Genomic DNA, 11,011 nt, shown 5'->3' on the forward strand with positions numbered 1-11,011 from the left:
CAGAAAATAGTCACCCTAGCAGCCTGACTGGTATTTTGTCACTTATGCGTTTTTTGTCATTGCATTCAGATACAAAGCACAACAACTGATAAACACCTAAAACTAGCTACGACTACTGACTCTGTCAATAGCTGTTAGTGGTTTAACCGGTTCTGTGCCGAGGACGTAGTGGTTTCGTCCTGCGGCACACAGCCCAGAGGGAGCGCTCTCGTTCCCTCTGTGTGCTTCCCCCCAACCCCCCAAAGGCAGGGATGGAAGGGGAGCCCTTCCCCTTCCACCCCGACCCCCCCGTGACATCAGCGCGCGAGCGTGCTGTTTGTCACAGAGCCTCCCCCATCGCGCTGGAAGCTCAGCTTCCAGCGCGATTGAAAGAGAAATGCTTTGCATTTCTCTTTCGATCACGTGGGGGAGGCCCGAAGAGGCTTCAAAGGGAAGGAAATGTATTTCCTTCCCTTTGAAGTCTCTCCAAGCGTTTCAAAAGCCGATTGCTCGCAATCCGGCTTTTGAAACGCCCACTAGACACCAGGGATGTTTTTTTTTTTTTAAATTGACATAAGGGAGCGACCCCTTGGGCAAGGGTCGCTCCCAGGGGGGGAATTTTTTGGGAACGGGGCAGAAAGCGGGGCCCCCAGAGGAGCACCAGGGATATATATTTTTTTCTTTTCTTTTTGTTTATTTTTTTGTTTTAGGTGTGGGGAGCGACCCCTTAGGCAAGGGTCGCTCCCCTAGGGGGCAAATTATATTTAGGCCATTTCTGCCTCCCTTGGGGGCAGACTGACCTATTTTGATGAGGCCAATCTGCCCCCAAGGGGGACAGAAACCACTAGACACCAGGGAGTTTTCTTTTTTACGTGAATTTCACGCAAGGGGAGCGACCCCTTAGGCAAGGGTCGCTCCCCTGGGGGGGGGGAATTATTTTAGGCCATTTCTCCCCCCCCGGGGGGTAGATCAGCCTATTTTGATTAGGCCGATCTGCCCCCAAGTGGGGCAGAAACCACTAGGCACCAGGGATTTTTTGTTTTTTTTTGTTTTACAGATGGGGAGCGACCCCTTGGACAAGGGTCACGCCCCTGGAGGAGAAAATTGTATTTAGGCCATTTCTGCCCCCTTTGGGGGCAGATCGGCCGATTTTTGCTACACCAATCTGCCCCCAAATTTATTTTAGACCATTTCTGCCCCCCCTGTGGGCAGATCGGCCTATTGTGATTAGGCCGATATGGCCCCGAGGGGGCAGAAACCTCTAGGCGCCAGGGCAAATTTTTTTTGTGTGTTTTTTTTTGTTTGTTTGTTTTTTTAGAGATGGGGAGTGACCCATTAGGCAAGGGTCCCTCCCCTAGGGGGCAAATTGTATTTAGACCATTTCTGCCCCCCTTGGGGGCAGATTGGCCGATTTTAGGTCAATCTGCCCCCAAGGGGGCAGAAACCACTAGACACGGGATTTTGTTTTTGGCGCCAATGTCACGCAGGGGGAGCGACCCCGTAGGCAAGGGTCGCTCCCGGGGTGGGGGGGGCAAATTTATTTTAGGCCATTTCAGCTCCCCCTGGGGGCAGATCATCCTATTGTTATTAGGCCGATCTGCCCCCAGGGGGGGGGGCAGAAACCTCTAGGCACCAGGGCAATTTTTTTTTTTGTGTTTTTTTTTTGTTTGTTTGTTTTTTTAGAGATGGGGAGCAACCCATTAGGCATGGGTCGCTCCCCTGGGGGGCAAATTGTATTTAGACCATTTCTGCCCCCCTTGTGGGCAGATTGGCCGATTTTAGGTCAATCTGCCCCCAAGGGGGCAGAAACCACTAGGCACCAGGGATTTTTTTTTGGCGCTAATGTCACGCAGGGGAGCAACCCCGTAGGCAAGGGTCGCTCCCGGGGGAGGGGAGGGTGACAAATTTATTTTAGGCCATTTCTGCGCCCCCTGGGGCCGGCTGAGCTAGAGGCCAAAATCCACAGGTAGGCACTGTTTTCTATGAAAAAATGTGATGTGTCCACGTTGTGTTTTGGGCCATTTCCTGTCGCGGGCGCTAGGCCTACCCACACAAGTGAGGTATCATTTTTAACGGGAGACTTGGGGGAACGCTGGGTGGAAGGGAATTTGTGGCTCCTCTTAGATTCCAGAACTTTCTGTTACCGAAATGTGAGGAAAATGTGTTTTTTTAGCCAAGTTTTGAGGTTTGCAAAGGATTCTGGGTAACAGAACCTGGTCAGAGCCCCACAAGTCACCCCATCTTGGATTCCCCTAGGTCTCTAGTTTTCAAACATGCGCTAGTTTGCTAGGTTTCCCCAGGTGCCGGCTGAGCTAGAGGCCAAAATCCACAGGTAGGCACTTTGTAAAAAACACCTCTGTTTTCTTTAAAAAAAATTGATGTGTCCATGTTGCGTTTTGGGGCATTTCCTGTTGCGGGTGCTAGGCCTACCCACACAAGTGAGGTATCATTTTTATCAGGAGACTTGGGGGAACATAAATTAGTAAAACAAGTGTTATTTCCCCTTGTCTTTCTCTACATTTTTGCCTTCCAAATATAAGAGTGTGTAAAAAAGACATCTATTTGAGAAATGCCCTGTAATTCACATGCTAGTATGGTCACCCCGGAATTCAGAGATGTGCAAATAACCACTGCTCCTCAACACCTTATCTTGTGCCCATTTTGAAAATACAAAGGTTTTCTTTATAGTTATTTTTCACTCTTTATATTTCAGCAAATTAATTGCTGTATACCCGGTATAGAATGAAAACGCACTGCAGGGTGCAGCTCATTTATTGGCTCTGGGTACCTAGGGTTCTTGATGAACCTACAAGCCCTATATATCCCCGCAACCAGAGGAGTCCAGCAGACGTAACAGTATATTCCTTTTGAAAATCTGACATTGCAGGAAAAAGTTACAGAGTAAAACGTAGAGAAATATTTATGTTTTTTTCATCTCAATTTCAATATTTTTCTTTTTCAGTTGTTATTTTCTGTAGGAAACCTTTGTAGGATCTACACAAATGACCCCTTGCTGAATTCAGAATTTTGTCTACTTTTCAGAAATGTTTAGGTTTCTGGGATCCAGCATTGGTTTCACGCCCATTTCTGTCACTGACTGGAAGGTGGCTGAAAGCACAAAAAATTGTAAAAATGGGGTATGTCCCAGTAAAATGCCAAATTGTGTTGAAAAATTGGGTTTTCTGATTCAAGTCTGCCTGTTCCTGAAAGGTGGGAAGCTGGTGATTTTAGCACCGCAAACCCTTTGTTGATGCCATTTTCAGGGAAAAAAACACAAGCCTTCTTCTGCAGCCACTTTTCCCCATTTTTTTGAAAAAAACGAAATTGTCACTGTATTTTGGCTAATTTCTTGGCCTCCTTCAGGGGAACCCACAAAGTCTGGGTACCTCTAGAATCCCTAGGATGTTGGGAAAAAAAGGACGCAAATTTGGCTTGGCTAGCTTATGTGGACAAAACGTTATGAGGGCCTAAGCACAAACTGCCCCAAATAGCCAAAAAAAGGCTCGGCACAGGAGGGGGAAAAGGCCTGGCAGCGAAGGGGTTAAGCTACATGAGTAACAAGAATGATTTTGTTGTAAATATTATTGCAGATGTTTCCATTCTAAAATTATGAGACTGCACTAAGCAGTTGCAATTGGCATATGTAAACACTACCCTGTGCGCTCTGCAGAGAGGTCAAGGATTGGATGGCCATATATTCTCAATACCTTTTTGACATAGACAGTCACTGTGAGAATTCTTCACCTTAACTCCTGAGCAGCCCTGCCAAGTACCACGCATCGGGGGTTAGACTAACTAATTTTAGCGCAGATGAGCGCATCACTGCACTAAAATGCATTAGTCACGCATTACAGCACCTTTGTGCCACCCCACTAGGGCACACTCAACGAGGGATTTGTAATATTATACAGCCTATATGCCAAAACTGGCTTCTTCTACCTGCTGCTCTGCTGTTGCTCAAAGCCTAACAAAATTAATTAGCTCACTGTGTCACTAAATAATTTATTCATGGTACAGAACCTGTATTGTTGAAGTAATGCTGAGAAGTAAAGTTAGACCAGGGCTTCTGACCAATCAAGTCCAGCCTGGCATGCCTCTGGTCCACACGGTGTCTCAGCAACACTTTCGCTTACACCAGCACATTTATCCTGGGGGGCCCCTTGCCCATTTAATTTTCGGCAAAGCCACCACCCCTCTGGTTATCGCAGGTAGCAGATTGGCCCATGAATATACTGGGGCGGTGAACAGCAGCTTTGTTTTTTAGGTCTCGCCTAGGCGGTGCATGCGCTGTCTCTCCGAGACATGCTTTGATCTACTCTGTGGGCTTTCAGCACACCCATCACTTTTGATTAGTTTCTTTGTGTGCCTCTCGAAATTCCTTTGTTTTCTGTGGTGAATTGTTCATGTTTGTATCACCTTTCATTGTGTTGTTCCCTCCCACGGCGACTGGCCCCATTACATGTATTATTTCTCTTCTGACCATTTCTGTTCGTTTCTTTGCACTATTTTTTTCGTTTCCTTTGGGTAGTGTTTCTGGATGGTTGTGGTTTTGGTTGTTTAACAAATTGCGCTGAGTCCAACGGTTTTGTATTCAGTTTTAATAACTGTTTAGCGTGTTATTTGTTTGTACCTTTTCAGTAATATGTTGAGTGTTGTTGATAGCTTTGCTTTACTACAGCTTTTTTAAGGAAATTACTTTGTTTTATGTGACACGTGCTTGTAGCTGATAGGAGAGGTTTTTAAAACACAGAAATATTCTTTTAAATGATTTTATTTGTAAGTGAAGTGTTAAAATGGGTTTTGTTATATGTATACTGTTTTTTTGTGCCCACTTATATCATGTTTGTCGTTTTGCTTTAAGGACAAAACATGCTCAGGCAACGGAATCTTTGTTCGGGCGCATCCTCTAAACCAGTGATACTCAAAGTACGGGCCGGGGCCGCATGCGGCCCTTTTGACCTTTACATGCGGCCCCCAGGGCAGCAGTAGCACTAGGCTGCTGTTTACTTGACTTAACAGGCAATACTTTATTTAAACAATATTAAAGATAAAGAAAGGAAGTAAGGAATTTGTCCTGAACCGCTTAACTGCAGGAACACTTTCATTTTTTAATAAAGCTTGCAGCAAATGTCTGCAACTATAAGAGTTCTTAAAAATTCAAAAAGTGTATTTCACTTGTACGCAGGACCATTTCATTTTACTACATCAGATTATATCAGTGCATGGAGAAGTATTTTTTTAAGAATAATAGATTTCAAACATAAGTTCAGAAACATTAATTCTTACCTCCACCTTGATAACATTGCCAATGGTGAATTAAGAGGCAAGTCAGTTATCTGCACTCTTTCATTGGCTTGACTTGCTATTATACATGAACAGCTTCATAGTTTTTTTTTTTTGTAAATGTTTTATTGGTTTTATATTTCAGATAAATATTACAAGCTATACATTTGTCAACAACAGGATCCCATTTATCTGCGTAGGATACCTACAGAAACCCCAAACCCCACACTTAGACACGTCTCGGAACACTACATAACATTCAGTATCAGTACTTGCTGCAATGGCTGTAAACTTTAGCGTGTGTTGAGTAACTGAGGGGCGCGCATGCGCGACTAGGGTGGTCCGTTTACTGCTAATTCTACCCCTAGTGTTGCCTAGTAGTGGCCTTGCATGGGCTCGATTACAGGAAGTGGTGACAAAGCTTGAGTGTTTACCCTATGTGTTGTTTAATATTCCTGAGCTGGTGAGCAGGCCAGCTGTCAGTGCAGGGGGGGGTGACTGAGCCCAGTCATTGGCAGCGAACCGCGCATCGGATTGAGCTTCTGTGGGGGTGTGTGTAGGCGGATTTGTGCTGTGCATGTTCGTTCTGTGTATTCCCCAGTTCATGGGGGCTTATCGTCGTTTTTGGCCTCAAGTTTGGTTACCAATGTTGCCCAGGCGAAGCACCCTGTGTGTTGTTGACCCTCTCGAGCCAGCCTCTTTAGCACCTGGTACTCAGTGCGGGCCCAGGATAGTGTGAGGGTGTACCAGGAATTCTGATCGGGTGCTTTGGGCGCTTTCCAGTGCATTGCTATAAGTTTTTTATACATCAAACAGGCTAGGTCTACAAATTTGTGCAGGTGTCTTTGTTTTTTAGATCTTGACCTAACCCCCAATAGGCAGGACTTAGGGTCCACTGCCAATACAAGACCTGTCATTTCAGAGATCCCTTGAACCACCTCCGTCCATGCTTTTTGTATGCTAGGGCACTCCCAGACCATATGGTAGAAGTGTGCTGATGGCGCTTTACATCTAGGGCATGTCGGCTCCGTACCGGGGAACATTTGCTTTATCCTGGCTGGGGACAAATACGTTTGATGTGTGTAGTTGAACTGGGTGTACCTAAATCTGGGGTTCCTTGACACTCCTCGGGCATGATACAGTGTTCCACCTCTCCCTAGCCCTCTCTATGTGCGGCTCGGGGGGCTTGTTAAGGATTTTGTACAGGCTCGATGTTACTTTCATTTGGGCATCATATTGTAGTATATGATGTATTACAGGAGAGGACTCTGGTTCTAGGGCACCTGCCCCCCACATTTTTTTAATTGCATTGCATATGGCGTGGTATGCCAGGAATTGGCTGGGGTTCACTTCGGTGAGAGCCCGTATGGCCTCGAACGACATTAGCTTGCTGTCTTCAAAGCAGTCGCCCACTGTCTGTACGCCTACCTCTGTCCACGCAGTCAGTGAGTGCGTACCGGCCTCTGTCCACCCCGGGAGGTGGTCCAGCGGGATGTACGAGGAGTAGGGGAGCATGTTGCCTCCACCTCGAACATATTTCGCCCAGCATGCATGCGCCACTGCCAGCAGTGGGTTAACAGGCTCACTTTTGGGGTGTTTGGATGCCAGCCCCAGCAGCAGGGGGGTCCCTTTTAACCAGGACTCCAGCTGCACGGACTCTGCTAGCGCCGGTCTGTGGATCCAATTCTGTACCCACTGCAGCTGTGCAGCTGCGTAATAGCGTTCGCTTTATTATGCTCATTAATCTCATTATGCTCAGTAATCTACCGATATTCAAGAAGGTGTTCCGCTTTGGTATGAAACCGTTTTGGTCGTCATGTATTAGGGTGTGTATGATGGGGGCTAGTCTATTTGCCAGTATTTTGCCCAGTCTAAGTTTAAGAGCGATAGTGGTCTGTAGGATTTGACATCTGTGGGGTCACGGCCCTGTTTGGGGAGCACCACTATCATGGCTTCTCTCTGGGATGTGGGCAGGCATTCATTGGCCCACGCTTCTTCGAACACCTTCAGCAGATGGGGCTTTAGGCGAGACGAGTAGGTAGTGTAGTACTCCAACGGGAGGCTGTCTATGCCAGGCGCTTTGTTCCTGGGCATCTGCGCTAGGGCTAAATCTATTTCTCCCACTGTCATGGGAGCTTCGAGTGAATCCCTGTCAGTTTGAGATAACTGCGGCAGGAGAGAGCTCACGAGGAAGACTCGAGTTGCGGAGAAGTGCATGAGGTACGTTTGGTGTATAGATTTGAGTAATATTCTCTAAACGTTCTGTTTATCTCTGCTTGTGTAGTGGCCATGTCGTGTGCATCAACGCGTATGGCCCCGATGGGGGATTGCTGTCTATCCTCACGCAGCAGCCACGCCAGCATTCTACCCGATCTATCCCCTTCTGTTTGCAGACGCATTAGATGATAATTATAGTCGTGACATCGAAGTTTGCTGTCAGCTTCGTTATATTTTGAGCGCATTTCTTTTAGCACTGTGTGGGGGATTTCCTTACGCGCTACTGCTATTCTGCCGCTCTGAGCTCCTTTTCTAGCTTGCCGATTTCCGCCTGCAAGGTGCGTCTTAATCCCCACGTGGAGGATATGCATAGCCCACAAACCACCGCTTTGTGGGCATCCCACTCTACCGCTCGTGAGTTTGCGGTTAAGGCATTGGTTTCCCAGTACTGGCTTAATGTGGATTTCAGTGTTTCAGCGAATGCCTGGTCTTGTAAAGCTTCCGCTTGCAGTCGCCACGTAGGGATCGCCTGACGTGTCCTACCCCAGTCCAATGTTACTCTCAGTGGTGCGTGATCTGACAATGTCTTCGCTAGGTATTCTGACTAACTGACCAGTGCTCCTATGTCCTGGGTACCCCATATTATGTCTAGTCTGGTGTGGGTTTTGTGTGGGGCTGAGTAGAATGAGTATTCCCTCTGTTGCGGATGGCTCAAGCGCCATATGTCGTATGGTCTCATATCGCCTGCCCATAGCTGCAAGGGACCTGAGGTTTTTCTATTTGCTATCGAGCTCACTTGGGCATGGGATCTGTCCAGTGTTACAGTTGGTGTGCTATTGAAGTCTCCGCCCCAGAGGGCCGGAGCCGATGGATTGGTCAATAGTGTCGGCGTGAGAGTGCCCAGGAAACCTGCAATCCCGCTATTTGGAGCATATATACCGACTACAGCTAGCTGTCTACCATCCAACTGGCCTTCCACTACCACGTATCTACCCCCCTGGTCTATTTTGGGTGCCGTTTGGAGGAATGGAACACCGCCTGCGATCCAGACCAATACTCCCCTCGTGAAAGCTGAGTATGTAGTGCCTATCAGCTGGCCTCCCCACTTCGCGCGTAGCTCCGGCAAGTCCGCTTCCAGCATGTGCGTCTCTTGTAAAATAGCAATGTGTATTCCTAGTCGCCTATGGCGTGCGTGCACTCTGGAACGTTTACTCGGTGCTCCCAGGCCCCTCACATTCCATGTTATTATAACATACCGGTTTTTGTTACTTCTCACGTGAGGCGCCATATGGGTTTATAAGATATGTCTCTATACTTGGGTTCCTGTCCTTAAGCTTGGTCTTCCTGGCCACCGCCCCTCCGGTAGAGCTATTTATTAAGGGAGCCGTGTGCAGCAGTGTTCCCTGTGCTTTGAGTGAATCCGGCGCGTGCATTTTTACTAGTTTACTAACCCCTACCACCCCAAATGGATCCCCAACCCTACTAACAACTTGTGTGAAACTACTAAACACGTAAGTGTGTGAAAAAACCTGTATCCGATTGGATTTCCGTGGTGGAGTTATCTTGTCAACCAGATGTGGCTCTTTTGCGGGGCTCACATCTTTCCGCAGACTATGGGCCTCATTCCGACCCGGACGGGCGGCGGACGCCGCCCGCCGGGCGGAAACCGCCCAAACACCGCCCCGCGGTCAGAAGACCGCGGGGGGCATTTCAACTTTCCCGCTGGGCCGGCGGGCGATCTGCAAAAGATCGCCCGCCGGCCCAGCGGGAAAGCGCCTTCCACGAGGATGCCGGCTCCGAATGGAGCCGGCGGAGTGGAAGGTGTGCGACGGGTGCTGTGGCACCCGTCGCGCTTTTCAGTGTCTGCTAAGCAGACACTGAAAAGCAATGTGGGGCCCTGTTAGGGGGCCCCTGCAGTGCCCATGCCATTGGCATGGGCACTGCAGGGGCCCCCAGGGGCCCCACGACACCCTTTCCCGCCAGCCAGGTTCTGGCGATGTAAACCGCCAGAACCAGGCTGGCGGGAAGGGGGTCGGAATCCCCATGGCGGCGCAGCTTGCTGCGCCGCCATGGAGGATTCCCATGGGCAGCGGGAAACCGGCGGGAGACCGCTGGTTTCCCGTTTCTGACCGCGGCGTTACCGCCGCGGTCAGAATGCCCATGAATGCACCGCCAGCCTGTTGGCGGTGCATTCGCTGCCCTCGGCCCTGGCGGATTCAATCCGCCAGGGTCAGAATGAGGGCCTTAGTCTGCTGATACCATTGGGCGCCCCTGGGATGTAGGTCCGCCCCCCCCTCCGCCCCCGCGTCATTCCCCGAAGCGCACTACAACAGTTAAATATGAGTTTGCACAAAAGATACTCGTTACTGGGGGTGCACACTCTCCAGCCCCGCCGCCGCCCCAGAGCCCCCGGTGGCCTTTGGGCCCAACCACTGTTAGTGCCAGAGGGCAGGTGAGACAGTTGTGTGTGGTTAAAGTTCGTCCGCGGATCTGGGGGTGACCTTCGGCGCCCTCAGCTCTCCTGTTATTGTGGATGCGGAGCTGGCCGTGTCAGAGTCTGTGCCCATCTCAGGGGTCGTCCTAGCAGTCGCGAAGTTGCTTTGCGTGAGTAAGGGAGTCTCTTTCAATACTCTTGCTCTTTCTTCTGCTACCTGTTGGTCATTAGGTTGACCCCTGGTGCGCCTCTTGGACTGCTTTCTTGAGGCAGAGGTTAGCCATTCCTCATCGCCTTCCGTGCCCTCCCGGGGGCAGGTGAGGCCCTTGGCATGCAGCCATGTCCAAGCGACCTCAGGAGAGGTGAATATGTGGGTGCGGTCCTCCGATACCACTCTTAGTTTCGCAGGGAACAATAAACCGTATTTAATATTATGTTCACGCAGACGCTGCTTGATTTTAACATAGGAGTTACGTTTACTTTGCACTTCCTGTGTAAAGTCCGGGTATGCATTAATGATCGAGTCCTCGTAATTATATGGGCCTTTATTGCGGAACTGTTGTAAAATTGCGTCTCGGTCCCTGTAGTTTAAAAATCTAGCAATCAGTGGTCTAGGCGGTTGGCCTGGGGCCGGAGGTCTGCCCGGGATTCTATACGCCCATTCCACGGAGAAGAACTTGGATGGAGCTCCATTTAACACTTCCTTGATTAGCCATTGTTCCAGGGATATTTCCGAGTCTGGTTGCCGCATATTTTCTGGAAACCCCAGGAAGCGTACGTTGTTGCGACGCGCCCTACTCTCCGTCTCCTCCGATCTCCTCCGGAGCACTTTCAGCTCCGCATCTAGGCGCTGAATTTGTTTTTGATTGTCTTGAGCCATGGGGGTTAGTTCGGAGAGCCCTTCCTCAGCCGTTTTCACTCTTTCCGACAGTTTACGGTGATCCACTCATACGAGATTCAGGTCTTGTGAGACTGTGTCTATTCTATTTTCCAGGGAGGATTTAGTGTCCATAATCGCCTGTAGTACTTTCTCAAACTGTGCGGAGTGTGTCATGAGAGTATTTTCTAGTGACTGTAGGGACGGGTTTGTCTGCTGGT

This window comes from Pleurodeles waltl, chromosome 6 (genome assembly GCF_031143425.1).
Source record: "Pleurodeles waltl isolate 20211129_DDA chromosome 6, aPleWal1.hap1.20221129, whole genome shotgun sequence".
NCBI lineage: Eukaryota > Metazoa > Chordata > Amphibia > Caudata > Salamandridae > Pleurodeles > Pleurodeles waltl.